The sequence below is a fragment of the Saccopteryx leptura genome, chromosome 3 (assembly GCF_036850995.1).
Source record: "Saccopteryx leptura isolate mSacLep1 chromosome 3, mSacLep1_pri_phased_curated, whole genome shotgun sequence".
Lineage (NCBI taxonomy): Eukaryota > Metazoa > Chordata > Mammalia > Chiroptera > Emballonuridae > Saccopteryx > Saccopteryx leptura.
Window position 1 is genome coordinate 25299549 of NC_089505.1, and position 20154 is coordinate 25319702.

At 41.6% G+C, this 20154-nt stretch overlaps 1 long non-coding RNA gene across 1 annotated transcript; it reads left to right on the plus strand.

Annotated features, from left to right (window-relative positions):
* The first annotated feature begins 5346 nt into the window (after positions 1-5346).
* On the plus strand, positions 5347-15251 carry LOC136397170 (uncharacterized). Its single transcript, XR_010749848.1, has 3 exons — positions 5347-5534; positions 5719-5780; positions 13861-15251. It is a non-coding gene; the product is annotated as an uncharacterized lncRNA (long non-coding RNA).
* The last annotated feature ends 4903 nt before the right edge of the window (positions 15252-20154 follow it).

The following is a 20154-nucleotide window of genomic DNA, read 5'->3' on the forward strand; positions in this document are numbered from 1 at the left end:
CCCACCTTTCACATTCCTCCCCTGTTATTGCCCTCTCTTCAGCAAAGGTTCACACTGAAAACCACTGACATCTCGAAGGTGCAAGGCACTGAAGAGCAGGGAGGCTGCACTCTGGGCGTGGAGAACGCAGCGGGGGAAGCTGAATGAGGAGGGGGTGATAGAAATGCTTTGGACGAGCTCAATGAAAGAGGTTAAGCAAAGTAATTTGCCTGAAGGCTATTCAACAGACTACAGGAGACCTCTGAAGAGGCTGAGGTCGAAAGATGCTTAAGAGTGAATGATAAAAACGGACGTTGAAGAATATTAATATGGCAGGCATATGCTGATTGGTCTGCAATAGAGACAGTCCACTGAGGATGCAATTGGAGTAATCCAAACATTAGAAATAGAGGGTCCCTAAATGGGTTAGGCTGTAGTGATTGGCTATGGAAGGTAAAGGAAGTGTTGCCTGGAAAGTCATTCTTAACTCTTTGAACTAACTGAGGTCTTTATATTATTATACACTTGTAGGAATCTGTCGTTTTTCCATGGCCATTATCTTTATTAGTCATTACATATTTGTGTTATTTTTTTTACTAATACATTTTTACACCTGGACTCTAATATCCAGTGAGATCAGAGACTGTGCCTGTTTGATCACTAGACATTAGCATAATAGGTATATAATGGGTAAGTAAATATTTGTGAAATTATGACGCTCAGTAAATGATGCTATCATTGATTTTATCAATGGAACCAAGAGAGTTAAGTGCAATTTTTATCGTATTTTTCTTAAATGAGTAAGACAGATTTAAATACAGATGCCTTACCACCGATTAAGACATGGAACTGAAGACTAGTTGAAATGTCAGTGATAGGTATAAAAACTAGGCCATAAACAGCAGTCAACGCCATGAGAATTAATCAGTTCACCCAATGACAGTGAGTTTAAAGACAGAAACACAGAGTAAGCTGAGGATTATCGTACACAAATCAAACGGGGAATCAGAATGGTCCAGACTGAAGACGATTTCCCTGACAGTGAATTTGGAATGGTTCGCCATAGCCCATACTTTGAGACACTTATAAACTGTAACAGGAAGAAATCCTCTTTCAAAAACTTTAAAACATTAGGGATTTTGGAAGTGGGAATACAATGTACAACTAACCAAGAGGAGTCCAACGCGTTTTTACGTCCTTCTCAGAATTCTTCATTGTATTTGCAAAACGTGATTGGCCACCCTGCCCCACAGGTCCCTAGTAAGAAACGCTGACTCAGACTCAGAACTTTCTCTTTCCTTGTTTCCCCCTCCTTTCTCCCACTTTCCTTTGATAGCAACACATAAAGCATCTCTTTGCTACAATTATGTAAGCCACATGAAATTTCAAAATCTCATTGCAGATCTAATTTGGATAACATCTTACCTAAATCCTTTTGTCTGCTGTTTTTGTTACTGCTTCTGCTATTGTTCTGAGTTGTTTTGTTTTTAGTTTTTGTTTGGTTTGGTTTGGTTGGTAGGAAGAAAAGAGAAAAAAAAATACTTGAACGGCACTAGGACTCCTTTGTAATTAAAGAAAGTGTCTGTATCCCCCACCCATTCTTACTTTGTCCAAGTGACAAATACATCTTTTTTTCTTAAGAATAATGATAGCTCCAAGGACACTACTGTGACAATGTTACAATGTGTATTTTTTTCTACCTAATACTGTCTTCTGTTTATCCTAGTAAGAAATTAGTCATGTTTTATTTGAAAAGTAAATAGGCATAGATTTTCAGGTCACGTGCCAAATGCTATAATTTATATTTAAATGTTAAAATTTTAAAAGCTTTCTTAAATTGCATCTATATGAATGGCAAGGAGTCTGAGAGAAGAAAACCCTGGGAATGCAAAGACCCTGCAACCACCAGTACTATTTCTTGAAGAAAAGCTGTATGGGTTCTTTCTGGTCTCAGGCCTCAATGAATGATTTTGTTCCAAAGGAAACACCAAATTAGCAACACCTGAGATGGGTCCAGGGACATGACAGAGCCACAGTGATTCTCTGCCAAATCTGGAAGTTAGGCCTCAGGAGACCCTGGATCTGCTTGAAGCTACCTATAACCTGCAGAACCGTGTGGAAGTTTGTTCACCTAGTCATGCACATAGAGCTCTAAATGAGCATCTCTGCTGTGTCTAGCACAGTGCTAGGCCGAAGGAATACGACATAGTCCCTGCCCCAGGGAGCTCAAGCTGGGGGGCGTACCTACTTGGGCCATCCTCACCCATCTCCTCTTCCTTACCTTCCTAAAGAATTGGCAGGTATCTAGATGGAAGCAGATGTCTTTTTCTGTTTTTATCAGTTGTGTTATGAGCCTATAAAAACCTTATATAGCTATGATTTAACCTCATTTTCCAAGAATAACATCCTTTTCTTTTTTTTTTTTTTTGTATTCACATTTATATTTTCTCTCATCCTAATTTTAAGTCGCAGAGACAGCCAGCCTCTCTCTGTTGGGGTTTTGTATGCCCTAACACTGAGCAAGAAGCAGGGGCCTCCAGGGGTCCTCCTCCAGAACATCGTGAAAGTTGTCAGGAGGAGAAAGGATTGTGGGCCACGGAGGGGAGGAATTGATCAACTTTCCCCGGGAGCCAGGCTGAGGAGGAATAAGTGGAAATGCACGATCCATGAACACAAAAGACGATGAACAAGAGGATTTTTTAAAAAATCATTGAACACATCACCCTTGCTTTGATGGAGTAAGATCAAAATAGGGTGGGTAACCCACCAGGCAAACAGGAAACACTGTGGCATGCCGACTGCTGCCCGCGCGGAGGGGCCTCTGATGCATCAGGCAAGGCACAGTCAGATCGTGGTTTCAGGTTTTCCAAACGCTGCTCTGCACACGCACCAGCCGCACATCAACCCCACCTTCTTCAGCAACACAAAATGTCACCATTAAAAAAAAAGAAAAAAAAAAAGGTGTTCTTTCTTAAAACATGCAGTTCACATATTTTGTCAAGATTTATTCTCTTTATGTGTGTGTTTTATCCTATAATTAGACTGATCTTCTTCTGGCCAGATATCTTGCATGCTCTCCATTTTCTCCATAACCTTCCTTGATACCCAACACACCAAAACTACCCAGTAGATGTTGCTGATCAACAGGAAATACTTTACAAAGAGAAAGGCCAGGCCACACTGTGTATCACGTGTTAATGAGGTGTCCCCAGGCATTGCTCATCGCAGCTGCTCTCTTAAGAAACAAGAATTCATGACCAATGACCAGGCAGGCTCTGTTGGTGTGGAGCCAGCAGCAGCATTCCTGAAAAGGCTGCCTGACCCTAGCTGGCTATCCGACTGGTACCCACTGGCTCATGATTCTAGCCAGTCTGAGTGTCTTCCTATTTCTTCAGCATTCCTTTGTTCCTATGACTTCTGCAGCTGGAATGGCTTCCCCGTTTCAGGACATAGTCATTCTCCATGATCCTGTCTAGGAAGCACAGTTCTGTGAATTTTTCAGGTCTCAAAGTATTCCAACACTTCTTAGTATCCACTGACAAGGACGGTCTGTATTTAGCAGCCTTATTAACTTGTCATCTGTACTCTTTCTTGTTTTCTGGGCCCTTGTCTTTTTTATGTTTTTGTCTAGATTCTAAGCTCCTTCAGAGTTCACTGCCTCACAGCATGGTACTGTGATTTATAAGTGATCAATAAGTCATCAGTGGAACATGTGCTCCTCAGTGAACCGGAAACTGGGTAATGTTAAAGCCTGCATGCGTGCGCGCACACACACACATATACGGGCGTGCGCACGCGCCCCCACATACACATGCATGCACATCCACATACCATTATCATTATGTGCTACTTTGAGTATTATCCTATTTAATTCCCACAGCAACCGCCTGAGGTAGATACCATTTCCATTTCCATTTCATTGATGGGAAACATTTAGTTCAAGGAAGTTACATGATCATGTTTTACCCAGCATGGTCATGTTAGTAACAGTCATAGACAATACATTTTATCATCCTCTGATTCGGGACAGTGTCTCCTGTTCCACAGATGTAATCATAACAATGTATTAGCTAGTGCTCTTTAAAAAAAAAAAAATCTTGATGCCTGACCAGGCAGTGGCGCAGTGGATAGAGCGTCCGACTGGGACAGAGAGGACCTAGGTTTGAAACCCCAAGGTCACCAGCTTGAGTGCGGGCTCATCTGGTTTGAGCAAGGCTCGGCAGCTTGAGCCCAAGGCTGCTGGCTTAAACAAGGGGTCACTCGGTCTGCTATAGACCCCGGTCAAGGCACATATAAGAAAGTAATTAATGAACAACTAAGGAGCTGCACTGAAGAATTGATGCTTCTCATCTCTCTCTCTTCCTGTCTGTCTAACTCTATCTTTCCCTCTGTCTCTCTCTCTGTCTCTGTCACAAAAAAGAAAAAAAATCTTGATAAAGAAAGCCTATCTCTTCTACCAGCTCTTGTTTTATTCTTCTGAACCTTTCCCCTTTTCCCATGAGTAAGGAATGTCCCCATCATACGGACATTAACCCAGCATGCCACATATAAGTCAGGAAATGTTGCTATAAAAAAATAATAACAGGATCTGCTTCTTGATGCTTGATAGTGTAAAAATAATACCGCACTCTATATTTTCCAGCGAATGTGTCATATGGGTCATTCCACTCATTGGCATGTAGACTTGTTCTTCCTGCCTCCTGACTCAGTCAGAATTGGAACATTTGAGTGGATATGTGTCAACCCTTATGAAGGAAAAACATCAACACAAACAATACAATTTGTAAATACTGAGAATCATAAGGTTCACAGTCTGTCCACGAGGATGACATCACTTGATTGTGACAACACCTCTGAAATGCATGTAACTCACACAGTATGACTGTCCCCAATTTACAGGAGAAGAAATCAAGGCTGACAAGTGAAGTGATTTGCTGAAAGTTAGAAAGAGGCAAAGCCTTCAGCAGAATCCAAGTTCTTACTTATTTGTTTCAAATTGTGACCTTTCCGCCACATGCCAGGAGAGGAGGTGTTAAAGGGAATAAAAGTAGTCACATGACAAGGTCTGGCCAAGCCTGGTGCAAGCACAAAAAGCTAAGGGCCCTCAACCATGTAGAGGGAAGCCGCCTTCTGTAGAGGAAGGAAGACTCAACATAGTCTGGGCGAGGGACGGAGGCAGGGACAGGAGAGTAGGCACCTGCCACTTGGGAGTTGGCAGGAGAAACTGTTCCCCATGTTCTTGTTCAGAAAGTAAGTATATTTGAAATGCTGAGAACTCCACATATATTCTGTTAATAATTTACCAACTCAAACCATTAAAGATGTTGACAAAAGCTTTTCCATTTACTATGGGTATCTATGGGTGATTTGAAACCACTCATTACCTTCCTAAGCTCCTGGGTTATTTCTGAGTGTCCGAGCTAATTGGCAGCAGCAAAAGCAGCTTGGACTGGCATCAGATGGAGTCTTAGTTTGACCGTACAAAAACCCTCATTCCATACTCAGGCATTTTGCCACTAATTCACTGCGAGACTGGTTGGCCCAAGCCTCTGTAGGTAAGTTACATTTGCCAATAGATGAAATTTATAGTGTAACTGGATATCCTTGCCTGAGGAGCTCAATATTAAAAAATAAATATGTATTCCCAAAAGAAGCCCATCAAGACATCACCAGAGTTGGACATTCAAAGGAAGCAAAGCCACTGAACACCCTTATAACTAAATGTTTTTATTCTTTCAGAACCTTCTAAGTTCACAGGGACTGGTGTTCCTGAATTGAAAGGATCAAACTTACCTTGCGGGGTGAGTGAATTCTTTTAAGTAATTATTTGCGTATAGTACTTTCTATTTTTAAAGTTTTGGCTTCTTGTTATACTTCTGACATCTCTAACCTCCTTGGATAAGTATATCAGGATACGTTTGGTTATAAATAACAGAAAATGCATCTAACAGTGGCTTAAACAATGAGAACATTTATTATTTTTCATATTACAAAGCCCAGAGTTAAGGAAGTCCCAGAAGGCTTAAACGGACAGCCTCATAGCGTGTGTCCATCTCTCTCGTCTGTCATGCATTCTGGACAGGTTGTTCTAGTACTCTGGCTCCCTCCGTGGTCCTCGGGGGAGCCGCTGAAGTATAAGTAGCCATGTTACAGATCTACAGGTAGCCAGGGAATGCTATCAGTTGTGTCCCTTTTTTGAAGGAAAAGAAACTTTCCAAGAAGCTTGATCAGACCATGCTACACGCCTAAGCATAAACCAACCACTTAGCAAGGCTCATGAGTAGAATCCACATAACTGACTTACCCTAATTAACATGCACTCCCAGGGGCTGGAGGGGGCTCACAGCCTGCCTTCCAGCATATGGCCACTCAGTGGAGGGTAAACAACATTAGATAAGAGGAGGAAAGGTCAGTTTTGCAGGCAATGAAGATTATCAGCCACATTAAAGAACCTTCTGTCTTATTTATTCAGTTGTCTTGTGTCACTGAGTAAAAACTAGGCTAGAGGTCACCACTAAAATTCCTCCAACTGCTAAAATTCCACAATTCAAAGATGAAGATGACTTTATAACCCCACTTCATTCAAGAATCAACATGACTCCATAAAACAAGATTTTCCCAGAAAACAGTAGAGGTTAGAAGGAATTAATATACAATGTACCAAACAAATGACCTCACTCTTCAAGTATATCATCCATTGATCTCCACATTTCTGGGAGATAAGCAAAGCTATCTGATGAGGAAAGGTACATTTGGGCAGGGAGAAGCATAATGAGTAGCCCACTCCTGTAGTTTCTGACTTTGTCCAAATCTTTAAGTCATGGATAGGACAGGTGGGAGAAGCCAACGCTAGCCCTGACCTCCTCAACTGGAGTGTGCCATCCCCAGAGGGTGTGACAATGATCCAGCAAGGAGTCGGAAGAAAGTGCTGGAATTTCCATTTATATTTTTATTTCGTCTTTTAATTTATGTGTGTGATGTTTTACAGTGTACATGATGCATTAACATGGTAGTAGTGCATGCGGATAATTTATGTAGAAAGAGACGATGTGAGCTGATACATTTGTCACTTATAGAGTGCACAGTTTAAGACGTTGGAGACAATTGTTATAGATCATAGGAGCATTTTGATGGCTCCAACTAGACCACAGAACTGGAAGAAAGAAACACATGTACAGAACCTAAGATAACCAGATTTGCGATGGCCCCACGCTGATTAAGCGAAGCAGCCCTTAACCTGGGTTTAGAATACTTGATTTGCAGTAAAACACATATTCCCAGCTTATTTTTATCTGTTGATCCTTTCAAAGATTCTTCCTTTGTTTACCAGGAGATGACTTCTATCATGGTTTCCGTCCTCCCCCTCCTCCAAAGTATCTCGTATTTTAAGAAGTTGTTAGGCTTGGTCTGTCTGGTTCAACATCAATGTGGCTAGCTGGTGCAGTTCAGGAAGTCAGAGAGCTTTGTGGGCTCCCGCGGCTTGTTTGCTCGTGCAATTAACAACGGTGCATCTACTGAGTGCTAGTCGGGCAGCTGCAAAGATTCACTGAAATTCCTGGAGTCCCGTGTTTAGAAGGAATGCTCCCCATTCTGGAGAGACAAGAAAGCGGTACAATAGTGTATCAGCCAGGTACAGAGCGGAGGACACAAAGCTCCAGATGAGGGGGAAGCCTGGGAAGTCGGAGGTGGGTGGGAGTGGGTGTCAGGAACCCCCTCTGGGAAATCTTGAAGAAGAGAGAAGCAGGTCAAGTGCCACACGCCTTTCAGCAGAAGTAACAATGGCAGGGCCCTGGACCTCCACCTGAAGAAGGAGATGCCAGGGGAACTTTTTGGCCCTTTGTGGACCTTATCTCTGTCTCCTTCCTGCCTCGCGTGGCTCGGAAGGTGTGGACTGGGCGCGGGCCTTCCACTCAGGGGACGCAGCCTTCCCCGGCTACACGGCAGCTGCCTGTCCAGCCTCGGAAGGGCACGGAAGGCCTGGCTCCCATAGCTGCCCAAGTGCTGTGCAAAAAGAAACTAGATTGTAATGCTTTTGACAAATGCAGAGCTGGGGGGCGGAGAAGGTGCAGAATTTAATCTTTATGACTGTGCCATGCAACAGGTTAAAAAGGGTTTATTCAGTGAGTTTTAATCACAAAATCTGCTAAAAGAAAATTCTAACCTGAACCTCAGATTCATTCCAATGAGTCAGCACTTTTAAACTAGATGCTGGAAGGAAGACCAGAATTTTTACTCAGTAAAGGGTGTTTTTCTTCTTCCCTTCTCGTCCCTTCTTCCACCCTTCTGTCTTTCCAGGGTTTGGCTCAACAGTGGCTCCGACTCAGACTTCCTACCCTGATTCACAATGGTCTGAGTGGTGTAGAAAAAGGATCGGTGCCATGACTCAGCAGAAGGGTTCTCAAAGGCACTTCTTTTTACTACTTTCAAAAGAAACAAAGCAAGATTCCTTAATTGCTCCTTCCTGCAGCATGGAGTAGAGGGACGCAGGGAAAAAGAGGAATCAGAGGGGCAAGATTAGTTTTGTGAGAAGTAGAGAAAACCTTTTCTTATAAGAAAAACAAGGATTTTTGTCATCAAAGTAGAAAATTCATTAAAGCACTGTGGTGCTTTAGTCACTGACAGTCAGAACAGTGTAAGGTCGGGGGCTGGGGGGTGGTGAGGAGGGAGAGAAGTTAATCAATATCCAGAATTCCTTAATTCGACTGTTAAAAACAAGGTAAAACAAAACAAAAAGGGGGGTGGGGCAGAGGCTTCGTAGTAGACTTCTGAGTGTTGTTCCAGTGGAACAAGAAAGCTGGAATTTGAACTGAACTTGCATACCATCCCGAAGCTGGTGCCCTCTCTGACCTAAGGAGCCAGGGGCCTTCTGGAGCCTTCCTGCACTGCCGGAGAACACATTCAAACTTTCTACTCTCTCCGAAATAAACATTCATTTTTAAAAATAAATGTAAAAAATTTTAAGACAAATAGGCATTTGCCTTGATTGCCAAGGCTTTCACCTATTACGTAGTGCCTGTATCATTTACAAAAGTCTAGGCCAGGGGTCCCCAAACTTTTTACACAGGGGGCCAGTTCACTGTCCCTCAGACCGTTGAAGGGCCGGACTATAAAAAAAAAACTATGAACAAATCCCTATGCACACTGCACATATCTTATTTTAAAGTAAAAAAACAAAACAGGAACAAATACAATATTTAAAATAAAGAACAAGTAAATTTAAATCAACAAACTGACCAGTATTTCATTGGGAACTATGCTCCTCTCACTGACCACCAATGAAAGAGGTGCCCCTTCCAGAAGTGCGGCGGGGGCCGGATAAATGGCCTCAGGGGGCCGCATGCGGCCCGCAGGCCGTAGTTTGGGGACCCCTGGTCTAGGCTCAGCACCTCTGAATGGAGGGTCCTATTCGCTTTTTATTCACTTGCCCCTTTCTTATTGTTGGATATGATAAAACGATTCAAAACCAGCATTAAGAGACAAGGGTGAATGCAGGCAAAAGAGTGCAGAAAGGTGACCTTGGCAATTTTGGGTAATTGTGAAGAATAACAGGGGGAAAGCTGCGTGCATCGGGTAATACAGACAGGAGTCATGGAAGTGTAGTTCCAATCATCTCTCACTTGCAAAGTACACTTTAATTTGTAGCTGAAATTCTCTGTGATATGTTTACCTGGTTGGTTGAAAACATCCTTTAAAAAAAAAATCTAAGCCAACATGGATGTTGACTGCATTTCTGAGTGTATTGCATTTCAGACACTGTTGTTGAGAAACACACAGAAGCAACAACACAAGGAGTTTACAGTGATGGGCCCCAGGCTCCAGGTACGCGCCGGCTAGAGTGTCTGGAGAAGTTTTCAAGATTGGAGGAGACTGTGTTGTTCTTCGTTGACCTTTCATTCCTTTCTTGTGAATGTAGCCAGAAAAATACGAAACTGAGGGAAGGGTAGAGGAATGGGGTGAGCATGCTTTATTGTCAATGTTTTTTCAATTTTGTAAGTTTTCCCAAAGTTACATCTTTTTTTAAATTTTTCCATAGATTTGAGAAAGAGAAAGAGAGAGAGAAAGAGAGAGAGGAGCATCAACTCTCTGTTCCACTTAGTTGTTCCATTTATTTGTGCCCTCATTGATTGCTTCCTGTAGGTGTTCTGACCAGGGATCGAACCTACAACCACAGTGTGTGCAGGGCTGAACCACTGGCCCAGAGCCCCAAAGTTATGTCTTTCAGGTAGATGTCAATTCATAAAAATAACAAGGTAGTAGTCAGAATCTGACATTACAATCAACTATTTGCTTTCCACTGTAATTGTTGTTGACTGGTGTTCCCTTTTAAAAATTATTTCTCTATTTACTTCTTTGAAACTCTAAATATGATGGAAGTGGAAATGCATAATTTTAAAGTTCTGGACAGCTTCTTTCTTCCTGTTTCTCTCTTAGGTCAATCCTAACTGCTGTCAGTGAAATAGAGTCACCTATTCACAAAACAAACAGAAAAAAATAAAAATTAAAAAATGACATTGTTCGGAAATAAAAAATGTTAAAATTTAAGAAATCATTTTATAAATTACTATATAATTTCCTGGGCAACTGTCATAGCTGAAGTCCCAGAGTGAGGCTCTCCAGGTTTGACTGCTGGCCTCGCTTCAGCAAAATAGACATGAGTGTCACACACAGGCCAATGGCCAGATCACCTGACATGCTTGATTTAAACAAAATGGGGCAGGAACTGAAGTTCTGGGCAACATGTGAGTCATAACAAGCACAAGCTACTTTGTCTTTTATTCAGCTTGTCATTTCCACCGCAGAAAGCTGATTTGAGAATTGTTGTTGCTCTTACTTACAGTATGTTTGGACCTTAGACTCAAAGATTCTCAGTCTAGAAGATAAGAAATGGCAAACAAAAGAAATGCAGTCTCACAAGAAAGGCAAACACACAATGTCATTATCTTTTCACTTTATAGGCATGAAAAGGTCATCAGAAACAAACCAAGTAACCAAAAAAACCCAAAATTCATCAAAGATGTATATACAGTATAGGCAATCAATATATAAGTGTAAACTACTAAGAAAAGGTCATCAAGAGATAAATATGTAAGCTATTGTCACTTATAAGAGAATGCCAAAAAAGTATATATTTTCCCAAGAGGAAGGGAGAGCACAGCAATTTCCCATCATGCACCCAGAGATACAACAGAAAGTCTGAGCCGAGCCTGAGAATCTCAGCTCAGGGTAACATAAAATTAAAATCCTGAACATCCTCAGCCCAACGGAAGAGAAGGGCTTTTTTGAGCACTTCACACAGACATCCATGGGGTCATCTTAATCATAATAACAGCCAACATTTTTTTTCAGTGCCAATTATGTGCCAAGCCCAATTGCCCAGTGAAGTATGGTTCTATGCAGTTGGCAGGTGATGAAACTACAACTCAGAGGGATTAAATAACTTCTCGGTGAACCATAGAGTCAGAACTTAAACTTAGGTCTATGGGACTTGAAAGCCACATTTGACCACTTCAGTTCTATTTCCCTCTTTTATTTTTTTGAGAAATCCTTGGCCGGGGAAGGCCCATAATGACCTTCCCTGACATCACCCTCAGAGGCTGAATCCGTCTCTCTTTTCAGGACTTATTTACAATTATTCTAAGTAAGTTGCTAACACAGCAACACATATCACATAATCAGCATGCATTAACACTTGGGGTAACAATGCCATGGGCAGGTTACTACATGAGTACAGCATCGCATTCTTTTCGTGTTTTACATTTATTTGACAGCAATTTCATGGATAATTTTTGCATCCACTGCAGTCCTGTTGGATATGATTTCATATATATTAATCTCATCTTTTTCTCAACCTTTCTTCTGAAAATAAAGTCTTTCTCCAAACGTCCCTTCAATCTCTGACCATGATTTTTTATTTTATTTTATTTATTTAGCCAATCTATTGATTCCCTCTTAGATTAATTTGACCAGAACTGCCAACAAAAATGCAGGTGTAAATGCATTCTAATTTTTTAAACCAATAGAATCAACATTTGTTTTGTTTTTTCAGCACTCTTCTTGATACTCTGGGGTTTTTTCTTTTTCTTTCTTTTTTTCTTTCTTTCTCATTTCTTCTTGGAAGAGTTTTCTCAATGAAAACTATTCTGGATCTTCAATATCTTTCCTGGTTTCTAGTGCCCTCATCTTTTATGTATTTGATGAGGTCCCTTAGAGTGGTGGGAAGACACACAAGCTCTGAATCAGGTTCCCTGGGTTTAAATCCACCTCCAACACTCACTAGCTGTATAATCTTGGACCAGTGAATTATCTGAGCTTTATTACTAAGGAAATGAGGATAATAAAAGCATCAACTTTATATGGTGGTTAGGAGGCTAAAAAAAAAAAAAGTCAAGTGCTTAGAACAGTAAGCAGTAGATGGTGAGCTCTTGATAAATATTAGTTTTTGCTATTACTGAAAACCTCTCCAATGTTCTAGTTGTCAGTTTTACCCTCACTTACACAGATTTATCAACCTTCTACATTTATCTTTTCTTACCTTGCCCCTTTACCAAAAAAACTTTTTAGTCAATCTGATACATTTAATGATGTATGAGTACTCTTGTGCTTCCTGATTTTTAAGAATAAATGGTAAGCATTAAACTTTGACATTGAAGTATTTATCTGTTGAAGAATAGCATAAACACAATCCCATAAAACATCATTTATTAACTGTAAAAATGCTATTGAGGACATAATATGTTCCATATTATTTTCTATATGAGTACTATGGAAGAGACGTTTCTCTGTTTTGGGTACTGGAATAGTTAGGCTACTCCTAAACTATTGTTTTGTTTACCTTTTAAGGACCTGTTTCTTTTTCCAAAGACAATTTTGTGTCATTCACAGATTTAGGAACTAAAACTCATTTATAAATAATTTTTGTAAAACAGGGGGTTGTACACGGCTCCCTTTCCATTTATTTCCCCATCTGAAATTGTTTACCACAGTGGTTCCCGACCCCCGGGCCACGGACCGGTACCGGTCCATGGGCCATTTGGTACCGATCTGCAGAGAAAGAATAAATAACTTACATTATTTCTGTTTTATTTATATTTAAGTCTGAACGATGTTTTATTTTTTTTTAAATGACCAGATTCCCTCTGTTACATCCAAGACTCACTCTTGACACTTGTCTTGGTCACGTGATACATTTATCCGTCCCACCCTAAAGGCTGGTCCATGAAAATATTTTCTGACATTAAACCGGTCCATGGCCCAAAAAAGGTTGGGGACCACTGGTTTACTACACTTTTCATCACTGCCTGTTTTCAAGTTGGTTCCTCAACTGTGACTAATCATCCTCTTTCCACCAGTAAGATCATTGGGGTGCTCCACTAAAAATTGGATTATCAAATACATTATAAAAATCTACATATACTCCACCCACCATTTTCTCCTTATCTTTATGCAAATTTACATCTTAATACAAGGCAATTAGGGCTCCTAATTGCTTAATGAAGAAATCTTTTCTCCTTCTTTTCTTGATGTAAATATTCAATGATCCTAGCTCTGTAGTCTGCCTCAAACAGAGGAGAGTCAGAGGGCATTATCTTGTGGCTCTGTGCTAGATTTCTTCTTGGTTCTGAGTACAAATTGTAATGTGTTTGATATTACAGTTGTGGTCAAGCAGTTTCTCAATTCCCTCTATTAGCTCCTTCAGGGTTTTGAGGAATCTTTTTTGCTGACTCCGTCTTATTTTTTTAGTTTTTTGACATGGGTCAGTTTAAAGCAAAGCAAGAAAATGAGTTTGACAGCATCCAAACAAGGAAAGGAAAGGGGGATGGAAAGAGATATCATGGAAGAAACATCATCCAAAGAATTCCTTTTTTTTTTTTTTTTTTTCAGGGACCAAACTAACACTGACTCAAGATACTCTCATCTACTGACTTTCTTCACACCCCAGCTATACACGTTACTCAGTCATGTATTCAGCACCTGTGGTGCTGGGCACTCTGCTAGCTGTTGAAGATGCAGAGGGGAAAAAAGGGAACAAATCCTGACCATCAGAGAGCTAAGGTTCCAGTGGAGAAGCATAGACAAAAGAGAAGCAATGAACTAATGGGAGCCAGTGTTGGTGATCAAGTGCTATGAATGAATGTTCAGAGAAATGTAATAAAGAAAACTAACTACGCCTGGTTAGGAAGACCTACACCAGTCTTGGAACTTGAAATGTTAGAAAAATAACTATCTCCACTAAATAACTCAGCAACACTGAGTAAAGGGCTAAAATGATAAGTTAAAATTTCACTGTTGGAGTAGCATTAAAGTATGCAGTTGTCTTAGTCAGCTCTGGTTGCTATAAAAGGATGTCACAGACGCAGTGACTTAAACACCAGGGACTCCCTTAATTAGTTTATGTAGTTTAGTTCTGGAGATTGGGACGTCCGAAATCAAGATGCCAGCTGATTCAGTTCCCGTGAGGGCCTTCTCCCTGGCTTGCCGATGAACATCTCACTGTATCCTCATGTGGAAGAAAAAGAGAGAGAGAGGGAGAGAGAGAGAGAGAGCTATAGTCCCTCTTTCTTTTCTTATAAGGGCATTAGTCCCATTATAAAAGGTCCTATCCTATGACATCTTCTAAACATAATTACCTTCCAATGTCCCTACTTGCAATACTGTCATATTGGAGGTTAGGGCTTCAGCATATAAATCTTGGGAAGATACATTCAGTCCATAACATCAAACAAGAACATCCTACCAGAGCATGCTTGAAAATGATTTGTCCTGTATGCAAAAATCAGAGCTTTCACACCACAAATCAGTGGTCTGGCTCTGATGGTGAAGGCAGGCGTGGCCTCTCCCCCAGGACCCCTCTTCCATGGTAGCCTGTAGAAAGGACTCCAGTGTTGCCTGGCCTCAACTACCAATGATTGTGGTCCCAGGTTTCTATGACAAATCCCCTGTCACCTTCTTGTCAATTCTTCCTTGGGGGAGAATTGAGATGCTCCATACAATGTCTCTTTGCATATCACAAATGAGAAATATTACTTTCTAGAACGTTCTTTCTCACTTGACTGAGAGAAGAAAAAAATTAATAGTGTTTTCAACAAACCTTAATATAGTTACAAAGCAATTTAAAAGCTTAGTACTCTAATCCGAAGAAATACTAGTCTGGGTCAGATGTGTTTCTGTGCTTTATTAGAACAAGGGGAGAAAAGGACATCGAGGATACATTGATAATTGTGGGCTTTGATTTTTAGGTGCCTGTTTAGAGCTCTAAGGAATGTTCCAGTGTTGCAGGAGAGACAGTCAGACAGACTCCCGCAACTGGGCAGGGATAATCATCAGAACACTTAATTCTTTGTAAAAATAGATGATAAACCCATGCTTTTAAAGAATCTCCTTTAAAAAAGTACTCTTCCTCTCCTTGGTCATTTTCAAAACAATACACACAGACTAAAAATAATGCCAAAATTATTACCCTTGGAGAGTGGGGGTAGTAGCATACAAATAATGCAAACCAATTATTAATGACAATTCAAAGTGACATGGGGAAAATGGGGAACAACATGTCCTCTTGTTAATGCTTCAGAAACTATTTATGGTCGTCATTTAAAAAGTGATTCTAGCCCTGGCTGGTTGGCTCAGCGGTAGAGCATCGGCCTAGCGTGTGGAGGACCCGGGTTCAATTCCCGGCCAAGGCACACAGGAGAAGCGCCCATTTGCTTCTCCACCCCTCCGCCGTGCCTTCCTCTCTGTCTCTCTCTTCCCCTCCCACAGCCAAAGCTCCATTGGAGCAAAGATGGCCCGGGCGCTGAGGATGGCTCTGTGGCCTCTGCCTCAGGCGCTAGAGTGGCTCTGGTCGCAACATGGCGACGCCCAGGATGGGCAGAGCATCGCCCCCTGGTGGGCAGAGCGTCGCCCCATGGTGGGTGTGCCGGGTGGATCCTGGTCGGGCGCATGCAGGAGTCTGTCTGACTGTCTCTCCCTGTTTCCAGCTTCAGAAAAATGCAAAAAATGCAAATAAAAAATAAATAAAAATAAAAATAAAAAGTGATTCTAAAATAATTGCTGTATGTCCATCATGGTCAAATATGCAGAAAACCTAAAAAAGAATCAGGCCATGTATAAGCAAACCCAGATATGCGCAAGAATCCCCAAACCAGTGAAACCTATCTGGAAACAGAAAGAGCCCCTGACAACCTCAGACACCTCATGGTTGAGCTGCCAGAGTATTACTTGAAGGTAGGAATGGGTGCATTGGGGTTCGGAGACAGGCATGGCAAATTTGCATATATGAACCACCAACAATGATGACCAATTGCCTGGCACTTGCAAAAAGTCTGCCTTGAACCATCTCCTTTCTTAATATGTGTTACTGTGGCTAAGTAGAAGAGACAAGCCCAGCCTTCCTTCCTGAGAATACGTGAATCATGGCAACAATTAAACCTGCCATCAAAATTGGGCAGGGAGATGTGAAGAGGTCATGATGGGTTGTGGACCAGTGTGTATTTGTATTCACGCACCCAGTATTTTGCTGGAACTTTGCACATTGGTAGTATAATATTGAAGTTTTCTTACAAGCTCATTTGGAACATGACTTCAAAACAGGAAAACCAATTTTCCCCCACACTGGAGAAGTCTAACTGGTACCAGAGAGACTTCCGTGCTGGCCAAGTATGACTACACCTGCTTCTACCAGTAACAACCTGTTTGAGTGGGAAAATAACACAGTATCCTTGACTCACAGTTCTCCTCATCTGGGAAGTGAAGTTGGCTGTACCTACCTTTCCGGGTTGGTAAGAGGCATTGCCATTTTCTAAAGAAAATTGGAGGTTACACCCGTTCCTCCTGTTAAAAAGGGGCCAAACAACATTCCTGGTAGCAATATTTGAACTTAATGACCTGATGTTATTAGAGGATTTAAAAAATGTTTTTAAAAGAAGCCTCTAATAGACCAACTCCAGAACAACAATATTGTCTTTTAGGTGAAAAACTAGATGATTATGGGATGGTCGTTGAAGGAAAATTGACTTCTCATTGTATATGCTTTTGAATTACATATTCTGTATGTGTTTACCCTAATAAAAAATAAATAAAATTATTTTATTTTTCTTTTTTTTTTTCCATTTTTCCAAAGCTGGAAATGGGGAGGCAGTCAGACAGACTCCCGCATGCACCCGACTGGGATCCACCTGGCATGCCCACCAGGGGGCGATGTTCTGCCCCTCTGGGGTGTCGCTCTGTTGCATCCAGAACCATTCTAGCGCCTGACCACAGAGCCATTCTCAGCACCCTGACCAACTTTGCTCCAATGGAGCCTCGGCTGTGGGAGGGGAAGAGAGAGACAGAGAGGAAGGAGAGGGGGAGGGGTGGAGAAGCAGATGGGCGCTTCTCCTGTGTGCCCTGGCCAGGAATCGAACCCAGGACTCCTGCACGCCAGGCCGACGCTCTACTGCTGAGCCAACCGGCCAGGGCCAAAATTATTTTCTTTTTTTTTCTTTTTTTTTTCTTTTTTCTGAAGCTGGAAACAGGGAGAGACAGTCAGACAGACTCCCGCATGCGCCCGACCAGGATCCACCCGGCACACCCACTATGGGGCGACGCTCTGCCCACCAGGGGGCGATGCTCTGCCTATCCTGGGCGTCGCCATGTTGCGACCAGAGCTACTCTAGCGCCTGAGGCAGAGGCCACAGAGCCATCCCCAGCGCCCAGGCCATCTTTGCTCCAATGGAGCCTTGGTTGCGGGAGGGGAAGAGAGAGACAGAGAGGAAAGCGCGGCGGAGGGGTGGAGAAGCAAATGTGCACTTCTCCTGTGTGCCCTGGCCGGGAATTGAACCCCGGTCCTCTGCACGCTAGGCTGATGCTCTACCACTGAGCCAACCGGCCAGGGCCCCCAAAATTATTTTCTTAAAGTAGCTTTTGAGCCTGATCTGTGGTGGTGCAGTGGATGGAGTGTTGACCTGGAATGCTAGGTTTGCCGGTACAAAGCCCTGGCTTACTCCATCAAGGCACATACAAGAAGCAACTACTACAAGTTGATGCTTCCTGCTCCTCCCCTTCATTTTTCTCTTTCTCTCTCTCTAAAATCAATAAATGACATTTTTTTTAAAGTAGCTTTTAAAACCAATTCCATTTTGTGCACTTATCTTTATTATAGGGGCAATAGTGATTTCAAGCTTTACTCTACTCCTTGGACATCATTCAATATGAAAGGCATCCCATATGAAGTTTAGGCATCCCAAATGAAGTGTAAGCATCCCACAAGCCCCTACTTAAAAGATGGAATGAAACCCAATAATTATTACAGTATTTCTTAATAGGAAACATGAACTGTGTTAACATGAGAAATCTTAATATTTTATAGCTGGTCCACCCACCCTAAATGAAAAAAATATTGAACTTGTGAACTTACCCTAGCTCCTTCTCCAATCAGCCTTATTTTATCTAATCAGCTGCCTTGTTTTCCTCTCCAAAAAAAGTACAGTCATTCCACCTCCATACTTTTCCTCATTTCCAAACACTAACAACAGAAAGAAAGAATCAGTTTCAGGGTGCTGAGCATAAAAAGGTAAAAGTCTTTTAATTTCCTTTATTTGGAAAAGGGAAATAAAAGCTACTAATCCGGCTGCCAGTCACGTTGTCTTTTAAACTTTAAGTTTTCCAAGGGGAGAGCAATTTCCCTTCCTTTAGCATCTCAAACACTGTCAAGTCTATTTGTGTTTAAAAATAAACATTGTTTGAAAATAATGTTACTAATTCTTTGTGTGACTTAAAAGCAATTTTATCTAACAATTGATAGCACAGCAAAGCAAAGCTCCCCGTGATGTTTCGTTACACCATCGCTCTCTCCACCCATCTCTGGGCTCACTACCCCAAATGCACCCCGTGGCTGTCCCGTTTAGAATAAGAGGACCAGAGTTCACATGAAGCTCTTGTCCCAGCAAAACTCACAAGCCTGGTACCCTCTGCATTAAACAATAGCAGTCTCCAAGCACCTCAAGTGGTTACTAAAAAATCTCAGCCAATGGAAATTATATTCTTCAGCTTTTTTCTTTTTTTCACCTTTGATATATTTACTTATTATGCATGTCTTAATCAGTCCATGAATTACCCGGGAACCTGAGAAGATCTCTTTGAAAAGATAATGAGAGGGGATGCATCTTCATTCTATGTTTGAGAGAAAAGAAGATTTGTTAAAATAATTTTCAGTGCTATAGTCCCTAGACCTCCATATGAGAATTCTGTGTAAGACAGAGAGATTTGTGGAGGAAATCTCTTAATTCTAACAAAAAGGGCTGCTTGAAGTTAATTACATTAAGAAAGCAGTGTTTTAGTGATTCATGTTTAAATGAAACCATTATTTTCTAGATCCTGCCAAAAATTCACCACAACTCATTCGTGTAATTTTATTACAAATTAAGGTTCCCATAATTTTGGAAGAGAGAGATACATTTTAAAGACTCTTGGGAAGGGAAACTTGTGCTTTGGGGCAAATCATTGCCCTGAAAAGTAGAACTAAGGGGAGGACCTTGTATAATGCTGGTGAGCAAGGAAGTAGGGTCAGCCTCACCCCAGTAGGCCTGTGGTGATAAGTACAGGAGCCCTGTGAACCACAAGGTGTCAGGGACACAGCCAAGGCCCGGCAGGATTTACTCCAAAGAGAAAGAGGGAGCATTTACAAAAGGTTTGGGGATATTTTGTTTTCAATAGACCAGTCAACCATCGCAATAGACTTGTCCCTACAAGAAATAGGAAATAAGATCAATAAAGATTTACAAATAATATTTTTTTTTATCTTTTAAGGTTTTTTTCAGGAACTGAGGTATTATCTCTTCCACTTGACTGAAGAAAGAACTTCTGGAACTCTACTGAGGGGTAAAGGGATGAGAATAAGACAATAAAAGGAAAGAGAGGGTGACCTCTCTCTGCCAGAGAGTCCAGAGCACAGCTGCTGGAATCACATGGCCTACAAAGGCACAGAAAGCTCAATACCAGGGGGAAGGGGAGGGAGGAGAGAGAGAGAGATGGGGAAGGGGAGGGGCTTCAAGAAAAACAAAATATGGGTGACAGAGATGAATCGACTTTGGGTGATGGGTATACAGCATAATCAACTGTTCAAAGGATGTGGAGATGTTTTCTCTAAATTTATGTACTCTGATTGACCAATATCACCTGTTAAATGTAATTGTCTAAATA